The 10,307-nt window shown below is 54.0% G+C and overlaps 1 long non-coding RNA gene across 1 annotated transcript; it reads right to left on the bottom strand.

Annotated features, from left to right (window-relative positions):
- Window positions 1-4,544: 4,544 nt before the first annotated feature.
- Window positions 4,545-9,077, bottom strand: LOC128337636 (uncharacterized). Its single transcript, XR_008312351.1, has 3 exons — window positions 8,887-9,077; window positions 7,026-7,761; window positions 4,545-6,927 (listed from the first exon to the last, which is right to left on the bottom strand). It is a non-coding gene; the product is annotated as an uncharacterized LOC128337636 (long non-coding RNA).
- Window positions 9,078-10,307: the final 1,230 nt, after the last annotated feature.

The raw sequence follows: 10,307 nt of genomic DNA, 5'->3' as shown, positions 1-10,307 counted from the left end.
ACACCTTATCTCATGGGCCTCTGTGCCGGAGGTGTGGCGATGTGTGTGCTCTAGCTGCATACCTCATCTCTTTGGCCTCTGTGCCGGAGTTGTGGCGACGCGTGTGCTCTAGCTGCACACCTTATCACTTTGGCCTCTGTGCCGGAGGTGTGGTTATGCGTGTGTTCTAGCTGCACACCTTATCTCTTTGGCCTATGTGCCAGAGTTGTGGCGACACGTTTGCTCCAGCTGCACACCCGGATCTCTTTGGAGTATGTGCCGGAGGTGTGGCGACGCGTGTCTTCTAGCTTCACACCTTATCGCTTTGGCCTCTGTGCCGGAGTTGTGGCGACGCGTGTGCTCTAGCAGCACACCTTATCTCTTTGGCCTATGTGCCGGAGGTGTGGCGACGTATGTGCTCTAGCTGCACACCCAAAACTCTTTGGCCTGTGTGCCGGAGGTGTGGCGACGCATGTGCTCTAGCTGCACACCTTATCTCTTTGGCCTCTGTGCTGGAGGTGTGGCGACTTATGTGCTATAGATGCACACCTTATCTCTTTGGCCTATGTGCCGGAGTTGTGGCGATGCGTGTGCTCTGGCTGCACACCCATAACTCTTTGGCCTATGTGCCGGAGGTGTGGCGATGTGTGTGTTCTAGTTGCACACCCATAACTCATTGGCCTCTGTGCCGGAGTTGTGGCGACCCGTGTGCTCTAGCAGCACACCTTATCTCTTTGGCCTATGTGCCGGAGGTGTGGCGACGTATGTGCTCTAGCTGCACACCCAAAACTCTTTGGCCTGTGTGCCGGAGGTGTGGCGATGCGTGTGCTGTGGCTGCACACCCATAACTCATTGGCCTCTGTGCCGGAGGTGTTGTGATGTGTGTGTTCTAGCTGCACACCTTATCTCTTTGCCCTATGTGCCGGAGTTGTGGCGACGAGTGTGTTCTGGCTGCACACCCATAACTCTTTGGCCTATGTGCCGGAGGTGTGGCGATGCTTGTGTTCTTTCTGCACACCTCTACTCTTTGGCCTATGTTCCAGAGGTGTGGTGATGTGTGTGCTCTAGCTGCACACCTTATCTCTTTGGCCTCTGTGCCGTAGTTGTGGCGACGTGTGTGCTCTAGGTGCACACCTTATCTCTTTGGCCTCTGTGCCGGAGGTGTGGCGACGTTTGTCCTCCAGCTGCACACCTTATCTCTTTGGCCTCTGTGCCGGAGGTGTGGCGACGTGTGTGCTCTAGCTGCACACCTTATCTCTTTGGCCCTTGTGCCGGAGGTGTGGCGACGTTTGTCCTCTAGCTGCACACCTTATCTCTTTGGCCTCTGTGCCGGAGGTGTGGCGACGTGTGTGCTCTAGCTGCACACCTTATCTCTTTGGCCTCTGTGCCGGAGGTGTGGCGACGTGTGTGCTCTAGCTGCACACCTTACCTCTTTGGTCTATTTGCCAGAGTTGTGGCGACGTTTGTCCTCTAGCTGCACACCTTACCTCTTTGGTCTATTTGCCAGAGTTGTGGCGACGTTTGTCCTCTAGCTGCACACCTTACCTCTTTGGTCTATTTGCCAGAGTTGTGGCGACGTTTGTCCTCTAGCTGCACACCTTACCTCTTTGGTCTATTTGCCAGAGTTGTGGCGACGTTTGTCCTCTAGCTGCACACCTTACCTCTTTGGTCTATTTGCCAGAGTTGTGGCGACGTTTGTCCTCTAGCTGCACACCTTACCTCTTTGGTCTATTTGCCAGAGTTGTGGCGACGTTTGTCCTCTAGCTGCACACCTTACCTCTTTGGTCTATTTGCCAGAGTTGTGGCGACGTTTGTCCTCTAGCTGCACACCTTACCTCTTTGGTCTATTTGCCAGAGTTGTGGCGACGTTTGTCCTCTAGCTGCACACCTTATCTCTTTGGCCTATGTGCCAGCGTTGTGGTGATGTTTGTCCTCTAGCTGCACGCCTTATCTCTTTGGTGTACATGCCAGCGTTGTAGTGACATCTGTGCTCTCGCAGCACACCCTTATCTCTTTGGCCTTAGCCCAGCCCTCCCCCCCCGCCGCTGCAGAGCAGCCTGGGAAGTGTAGTCTCCATGGAGCCAAATGGCCACTCGCCTCTTGGCGGTTATAGTAGCCCCTCCTCATGGGGGCAGGGGGTCGTGACCCCCCGGGAGGGAGGAGGGAGGGAGATGCTGGTTCGGTGACGTGGAAAGGGGACGTGTTAAGCTCCGGTGACGTGCAAAGTGTGTCGGCAGCCGCCATGTTGAGAAGGTCTTCCTGATCCCCCGCGCCTGCGCAGATGGACCTAATGGGAGGGGGAGGCGGCGGGCGCCATTTTGGAGCGCCGCTCTTCGTTCTCCTCCTGCAGCCCGGCGGGGGTTCCCTCTTTCCGCCCGTTCCCCGTCGGCCTTCGGCGAGGCCCCGGCCCCGGCCCCGTGACTGGGAAGAAGAGGGGAGGCATCGGCGACGGGTAAGCTGGAGTCCACTTTTGAACTGGGAGTGGGGAGGGCGCGAGGCCGCCGCGGGGGGTTCCCGGAGGGTCCCCTCGAACTACAGCGCCCGTCATGCCCCGCGGGCCGGAAGTGAGGCCGTGGGGTGACGGGAGTTGTGGTCCCAGCCGCTGAGCCCTGCTTGGGGGGTGTTTGTGTATCTGCTGCGGGGCTCGGCGGGCTGCCCCCCAGGAAAGGCCCCAGGGTGGGCGGGCTAGTCTGCAGCAGGGCTCCTCGCCTATCCGGTGCTGCGCCCGCTGTCGCCGAACTACGACTCCCATCAGCCCCAGCCACAGTAAATGGAAGTTGGGGGTGATGGGAGTGGTAGTTGGGGGCCCCTCTGGAGGCCCCCAGTTTGGGAAGCCTCAGTCTGCGGGCTGGCTTGGAGGAGACGCCCCCCACCCTGCCCCCCTTGTTTCCAGAGCACCTAGAGATTGTGGCATGCTGTGCTTTTGCGGTGGGACTTCTCCCCTTAGCTAAGCAGGGTCTGTTAGGTTTGCATTTGAATGGGAGACTAATAGTATGAGGACTGTAAGATCTTCCCCCACTTAGGGGTTGAAGCTGCTCTGGGAAGAGTATCTAGATTCCAAGTTCCCTCCCTGGCAGCATCTCCAAGATAGGGCTGAGAGAGACTCCTGCCTGCAACTTTGGAGAAGACGCTGCCAGTCTGGGTAGACAATCCTGAGCTAGAGGGACCAAGGGAGTACAGGGCAGCTTTCTATGTCCTAGTGTTGGGGCTGCTTGGAGGGCATGAAATCTCTGGGCAGTTCACCAATGAAAACACCCCCATCAAAACTATAATGCATATAAGATAAAATAAACCCATTTAAAGTAACCTTCAGCCCAACTTGTGGGAGTTGCTCTCGTTCTGCTTGAGGGGCTGTGGGGGGCTTGGGGAAAGCTGGGAGTCGGGGCTGAAGTCCAGTACTGGGGAACGTGGGAGCGTCAACAGCGCCTGCCATGTGGCTTGCTGCTGAAAAAGACACTGCAACCCTGTCGCCAGCCCCCCCTCCAAGCAGCCCCTGCCCCCCTTGGCTACCTGGGGCCCTGGTTGTTGGTGTTCCCTGTCTGATTAGTAGGATAGGACACGGGGCGGGGGGGGATCCTGTGGGAGTTGCTGAAGCCACTGGAAAGCTCCTCAGTGTGTGCGCAGATCCACCACCTGAAAAGAAAGAGCAGCAAGCGCCACTGGAGGGAGGCTGTGCTGGGGACGGATCGGGCCAGTGGCTCTCCCCCTACAAAATGTATGAGAATCGCCACTTTCAAAGGTGTGTCTTTCCCCTCATTTAGCAGGGAATGAGCATTCTTCTCCACGATGCCACAGTGAGGCCCATCTCATCTCTCCCTCGGCCTGGCCCACCTCACAGGGATATTATTTATTAGTTTATTTATCTAGCAAATTTGTATACCGCCCCAAACTTTCGTCTTTGGGCGGTATATATTGTGAGGATAAAAAATGAAGTGTCCCTTCCGGAGCACACGGAGGCACCGAGATAATTGTGCACAATATGGCCAGACTCCTTTCCCAAAAAATAAAAATTCAGCCTTGCTTTCTTAGCCTGACTTTTGCTTCTAGGAATGAAACCAGTCAGGGAGCTTCCTTGAGGCTTGCTTCATTTCAGCAAGCCTAGCGGGTTTCGAGTCCACATCAAGGAGGAAAACAGGGCCGGGCTGGTTTGCAGATATTCCATACTGACAAAAGTACCGAGGCTTTGAAGAAGTCTGGGCGAGAGAAGTTGGATCCTGCCATGAAATCCACAGAAGGGGGCTTCAGGGTCAGTCTTGGACTCACCCGGCCTAACCATCCGGGGGGGGGGGCTTCAATACTCCCCCCTCCCATGGCCACTTCTCCCAGCAAGGGAGACATCCCGGTGTGTGATATATGCAAAGTACAGACCTCAAAACCAGGGGAGTTTCCCAACGGGCCCCCCAGTAATCGAGATGGAATCCTGATTGAGACCCCACCCGCTTCCCCAACCCACTGAGCTGGGTGTATTTATTTATTGTTCAGTTTACATACTGCTTTTTGATAAAGTAATTTCAAAGCGGTTTGCAATCTAATACAAACATTGCGTAATTAAAATACAGATCATATAGATAGAAAAAGAATATAAATAACATTTAATGATCCATTAAAAAACAATAATACATAAAACACAAAGTGGCAGTAGTCAAACAATACTTTTCATTCAAAAGCCCAGGTGAAGAGCCCAGTTACTCTGTCCCTAAAAACTGTTGAGGAGGAGCAGACGCCAACCGGGAAAGCACTCCAAAGCCTGGGGGCCATGACTGAGAAGGCCCCGTCCCACGTACTTGGCAACCGAATCTCTCTCACTGTTGGCACACGGAGCAGAGCCCCCTCCGATGATCTTGTCAGGCGGGCAGAAACCCTTGGGAGCAGGCCAGGTTGCTGCTGGCTTGAGACCTTAGAGGGACACAGCAAGGGCTCTGCCTGCTGTCTCTCCCCAGGACTCAGTCACCCAGAGCAGGGCGGCTTCGTGGTTCTTCTGTGATCAGAGCAGTCCCTCTGTGCTGCCATTTGAGAAGGGAAGGCCTTTCCTGTCTCAGGCTCTGACCGGTTCTCTCTCTTTGTTTCAGCAGGTGACGGCTAGGAGAGTGAGGAGGAGGGAAGGCCCCACCCATGACTGTGCAGAGGGATCAGACTGAAAAAGAGGGAACAACAGAAGGAAAACCTTAAGCAGTGGAGAAGAACAAGAAGGGACCTTCTGCTTCCCAGCAGGGTGGCATCTATAAAACAATAATCTGAAAAATATCAGGGGAAAGAAGTCCCTGCCCTGAGAATAGCAAAATCTTCCGTTCCGAACCAAGCTTTCAATCACAGTGGGAAATGAACACAAGGGGGAAACCCCATAAATGCTTGGAGTGTGGAAAGAGCTTCAGCACCAGTGGAAATCTTAAAATCAGCATCAAAGAACCCGCACTGTGTAGAAACCATATATGTGTTCAGAGGATAGAAAGAGCTCCAGCCACAACGGGAATCCTACTAAACCTCAAAGTACCCACAGTGGAAATAGTGAAGGAATGGGGATTTCTGTTTTAGAATTTCAATTGGAAGTAAAGGAACCATTTGCAGTTTGAAGGATTTCAGTTAGCCATTTTATTTTATAATGGCCATATACGGTAAGCCCACTTGCAAAGGTGCCTCTTCTTGGCCCAGTTAGCAGGGATGGTTCCACCAAAGGGCACCACCAGAGGGCCTGAAGATGGTTCCCTGCCCCAAAGGGGCTTACAGTCTTGAAAGAGGCAGGGGGAAGGGGGGGCAGCATCCCCAGAGCCCTCCACGTGGCTTGTTGTTGCTGAAACCAAGAGCAGGCCTGGCTCCAGGCCCCCCTTGGCTCCCTGGCTTCTTCTGACTTGTAGGGCAGGACAGGGGGGCTATTATGGCTGAAGCCACTGGAGAGCTGGTCAGCCTGTGTGCAAATTATTTCCAACACCTGAAAAGAAAGAGCCATTGGAGGGAGGCTGTGCTGGGGACGGATAGGGCCAGTGGCTCTCCCTACTAAATGTCAGAGAATCGCCACTTTCAAAGGTGCCTCTTTCCCCTCATTTCGCAGGGAATGAGAAGTGCTTCAGTGATCTTCTCTATCATGCCACAGTGAAGCCATCCCATCTCTCCCCTAGCCTGGCCCGCCTCACAGGGATATTGTGAGGATAAAAAATGAGATATCTCTTCCTAAGCATAGGAAAGCACCTATAAAATTGTGCATGATATGTTAAAACCAGCACAGTCTCCTTTCCCCCCAAAGGGAAAACACATCAAGAAAGAAATGGTTCACACGGATGGTTCAGAAATTTGTTCAGACGGAAAAAGAGAGAACAGAGAAGCAAAACCTGCAGCAAAAGAGAAGAACAAGGAGAGACCTTCTGCTTCCCAGCTGGGTGACATCTATAAAACCAGAATCCAAAAAACAAGAGGGAAAGAAGTCCCTGCCCTGCAAGTAGGAAAAACTTCAGTTCTGAACCAAGCTTTCAGCCTCAGTGCAAAATGGACGCAGGGAAGCAACCATATAAATGCTTGGAGTGTGGTTTAGTGGGAGTGACTACCTCAATTTACATCAAATGACTCACGCTGGAGAGAAACCTTTTAAATGCTTGGAGTGTGGAAAGAGCTTCAGCAGGAGTGGAAATCTTAATTGGCATCAAAGAACCCACACTGTGTAGAAACCATATACGTGCTCAGAGAGTGGAAAGAGCTTCAGCCAGAACGGGAATCCTACTAAACCTCAAAGTACCCACAGTGGAAATGGGGATTTCTGTTTTAGAATTTCACTTGGAAGTAATTTCATTTGCAACTTGAAGGATTTCAATTAAAACAGTAGCCATTTAATTGTCTAATGGCCATATATGGTAAGCTTGAATCACAGTACATTTGAATCTGAATGGATCTTCTGCTTTCTTCTGTTTTCTTTCTTCTGCTTTCTTTTTTTTTGGATGTATCCTTGAGTGTTTAAAATCCCTTGAGAGCAATAAAAGTGAAAAGGATTAATTCAGTATTTGTGCTTTTAAAAATCCCAACCTCCTCTGAACATGTCCCAAGCATATTTCCCCTAGTACCTTTTCTGCTCTCAAAAGGAGTGTGTGCAGCTCATTTCAGTGGCAGGATTGTGTATGTAAAACGAGGTATCTGTGAGTCAGCAGGTCACATGATTTTATTTCACAAAGGACAAACAACAACAACAAACTTGGTTAGCTGCCCCATGCCAGCGTGGTGTTGTGGTTAGAGTGCTGGACTAGGACTGGGGAGACCAGAGTTCAAATCCTCATCCAGCCATAATACTAGCTGGGTGACTCTGGGCCAGTCACTTCTCTCTCAGCCTCACACCTACCTCACAGGGTTGTTGTGAGGAGAAACCTAAGTATGTAGTACACCGCTCTGGGCTCCTTAGAGGAAGAGCGGGATATAAAATGTAAAAAAATAAATAAAATAAATTATTCTCTACGCAGCTCACAGCAACGTTCAAGAGACATCAAACATGACAAGCAAGTTACAACACAAAATAAGATACATTTTAAATATGCTGCCCCCATTTTAAAAGTTTGAGTGAACAGAAAGGCCTTGCCTTGGCTTCTAAAGTAACCAAGTTTGTTCTCGCTTGTTGTTTGTGGCATTGCAAAGTGAAAAGGATTAATTCAGTATTTGTGCTTTTAAAAATCCCAACCTCCTCTGGACATGTCCCAAGCATATTTCCCCTAGTACCTTTTCTGCTCTCAAAAGGAGTGTGTGCAGCTCATTTCAGTGGCAGGATTGTGTATGTAAAATGAGGTATCTGTGAGTCAGCAGGTCACATGCCTTTATTTCACAGGAGGACAAGCAACAACAAACTTGGTTAGCAGCCCCATAACAAATTGTTCTCTACCCAGCTCACAGCAATGTTAAAGAGACATCAAACATGACAGCACAAATAAGAGAAACATTTTAAATATGCTGCCCCCCTGCCCCCATTTTAAAAGTTTGATAGGCCTTGCCTTGGCTTCTAAAGGAACCAAGTTTGTTCTCGCCTGTTGTTTGTGGCATTGCACGACACCACGACTGATCAGGTGGCGCAGGTCTGTTCAGGCATCGGCCTCTGGTTCCAGTCTCCCAACTGGGGGGGGCTGCAGCCAGATGGAGTCAGCCTTTACTCTGGGCACGGTGGTATTTGGACCACGGGATTTTCTCTCTCTCTCTCTCTCCCTCCTCATCTTCTCAGCCGTTAGACCAGGGCTGCTCAACTTTGATCCTCAGGCTGTTGGACTACAATTCCCATCATCCCTGAGTGCTGGGCACTGTGGTGGGGGAGGATGGGAGCTGTAGTCCAGCAACCACTGGAGGGTCCAAGCTGGGCACCCCTGCACGAGTCTGTGAGAGCCTCCCCCCCACCCCACTTCTTGGGTGTCTGGGCTGTGGCTTCCTTCCTTTCACCCCTGCAAGAGGATCACAGTTGCCAACTCCCACCTTTGCACTGTGCTTCTGCTTCCTCAGTGTCCCGCTTTGCTTCAAGAGCCTCTTCTCTGCTGCTCCTCTGGGGTGCCCTGAGCTTGGCCTGGGACTCAGAGGAGCCTCCCGGGGACAGTCCAGGGTCCCTCAGCAGCACAGGATGCTCTTCAGATGCCCCCCTCCTGCCCCCCAAGCACCAGAGGCTTCCTCAGGGAGGGGCCCAGGCACTCCCCCTGGGAGCTAGGAGGGAGCCCCTCCGTGCCTGCTGGCTCCCTTTCCCCCTCTCTTCCTGGGGGGCCCGGGGGGTGTGTGCTGCAGGGGGGGGCTTCTTTTCTTCCTCCCCCCCATATAATATGTCCAGCTGCGGGGGGGGTCGGGGCTGCTGCGTGGAAGCAGCGTCTCTATCATCCTCCTGCAGGGCCAGAGCGTCGCCCCCTCCCCCCTCCTCCGAGTGAGCGGCCAGAGCAGAATCCAACAGGAGAGGCGAGTCTACCATACCCAGGACCGGACCCGCGAACGGCAGCTGCACGAGCCTCCTCCGGGGCAGCCTCCCGGCTTCTGTCCGCAGAGATCGACGCTCCACTCGGATTCACGCGGGTCCTGGCGGGGAAGGCGGGGGCGCCCCAGCCAGCAGGGCCAGCGCGGAGTCCCCTCTCCAGTCCGCGCGCCAAGCGCCTCCGCCTCCTAATGAGCGCGCCGCCGCCCCGCCCTCAGCCCCACCCCTCTGTGGCGCTCGCGGGATTGGCCGGCGGGGCGGGGGCGGGGCGGGGGTGGAGCGGGCGCCGATTGGCCAGCAGCCGGCCGGAAGGGGCGTGCCCGGGCGGGGCTCCTGCCATAAATCTCGAGGGCGCTTCGGAGGAGGACGTGGCGGCGGCAGCTCCAGCAAGAGACGGAGGAGGCGGCAAAGCAGCAGATGGCAGCCCCGGCAGGCAGCCCGGACCCCGCGGCGGCGGAGCAGAGGAGCGCAGCCCAGAGCAGCTCCGACACCCTCCTGGGACTCGGGGAGGAAGAGGAGGCCCCCGCTGGCTGGATGGGTGCCTGCAACTCGCCCCCCGCAACTGCGGATGGATCGTGATGGAAATAAAGATGCTCCCCCCCCAGCCTGTCTCGTTCTTCCTCGGAGGGGTGTGTGGAGGGGTGCAAGGAGGGGTGGATGGAGCTCTCTAGAGAGGCGAGCCCAGGAGAGCTTCCCTCCAGAGACACCCCCCTCTGTGTGTGTGTGTGGGTGGAGGGAACTCTAGGGAGGTGTGCCTCGGAGTGGCCCTCTGTAGAGATCCCTCTCTGTGTGTGTGTGTGTAGGCTGGGGTCCCTAGGGAAGGGCATCTAGGAGTGCCCCTCTCTAGAGCTCTCACTCTGTCGGTGTTTGTGGAGGGGGGTCTCTGGGGAGGGGTGCCCAGGAAAGCCGCTCTCTAGAGATCTCTCTCTCTTTGTGTGTGCGTAGATAGTGGGGATCTCTAGAGAGGGGTGCCCAGGAGAGCCCCTCTCTAGAAATCTCTGTGTGTGTGTGTGTGTGTGTTTGTAGATAGTGGAGATCTCTAGAGAGGGGCGCCCAGGAGAGCCCCTCACTAGAGATCTCTTTTTGTGTGTGTGTGTGTGTGTGTGTGTGTGTAGATAGTGGAGATCTCTAGAGAGGGGCACCCAGGAGAGCCCCTCTCTAGAGATCTCTTTGTGTGTGTGTGTGTGTGTGTGTGTAGATAGTGGGGATCTCTAGAAAGGGGCGCCCAGGAGAGCCCCTCTCTAGAGATCTCTTTGTGTGTAGATAGCAGAGGTCTCTAGAGAGGGGCGTGCAGGAGAGCCCCTCTCTAGAGACGTGTGTGTGTGTTGTGTATAGATAGTAGGGGTCTCTAGGGAGGGGTGTCCAGGAGAGCCCCTCTCTAGAGACTTGTGTGTGTGTGTTGTGTTTAGATAGTGGGGGTCTC

The sequence above is a fragment of the Hemicordylus capensis genome, chromosome 14 (genome assembly GCF_027244095.1).
Source record: "Hemicordylus capensis ecotype Gifberg chromosome 14, rHemCap1.1.pri, whole genome shotgun sequence".
Lineage (NCBI taxonomy): Eukaryota > Metazoa > Chordata > Lepidosauria > Squamata > Cordylidae > Hemicordylus > Hemicordylus capensis.
This window is presented reverse-complemented; position numbering and strand designations above follow the sequence as displayed.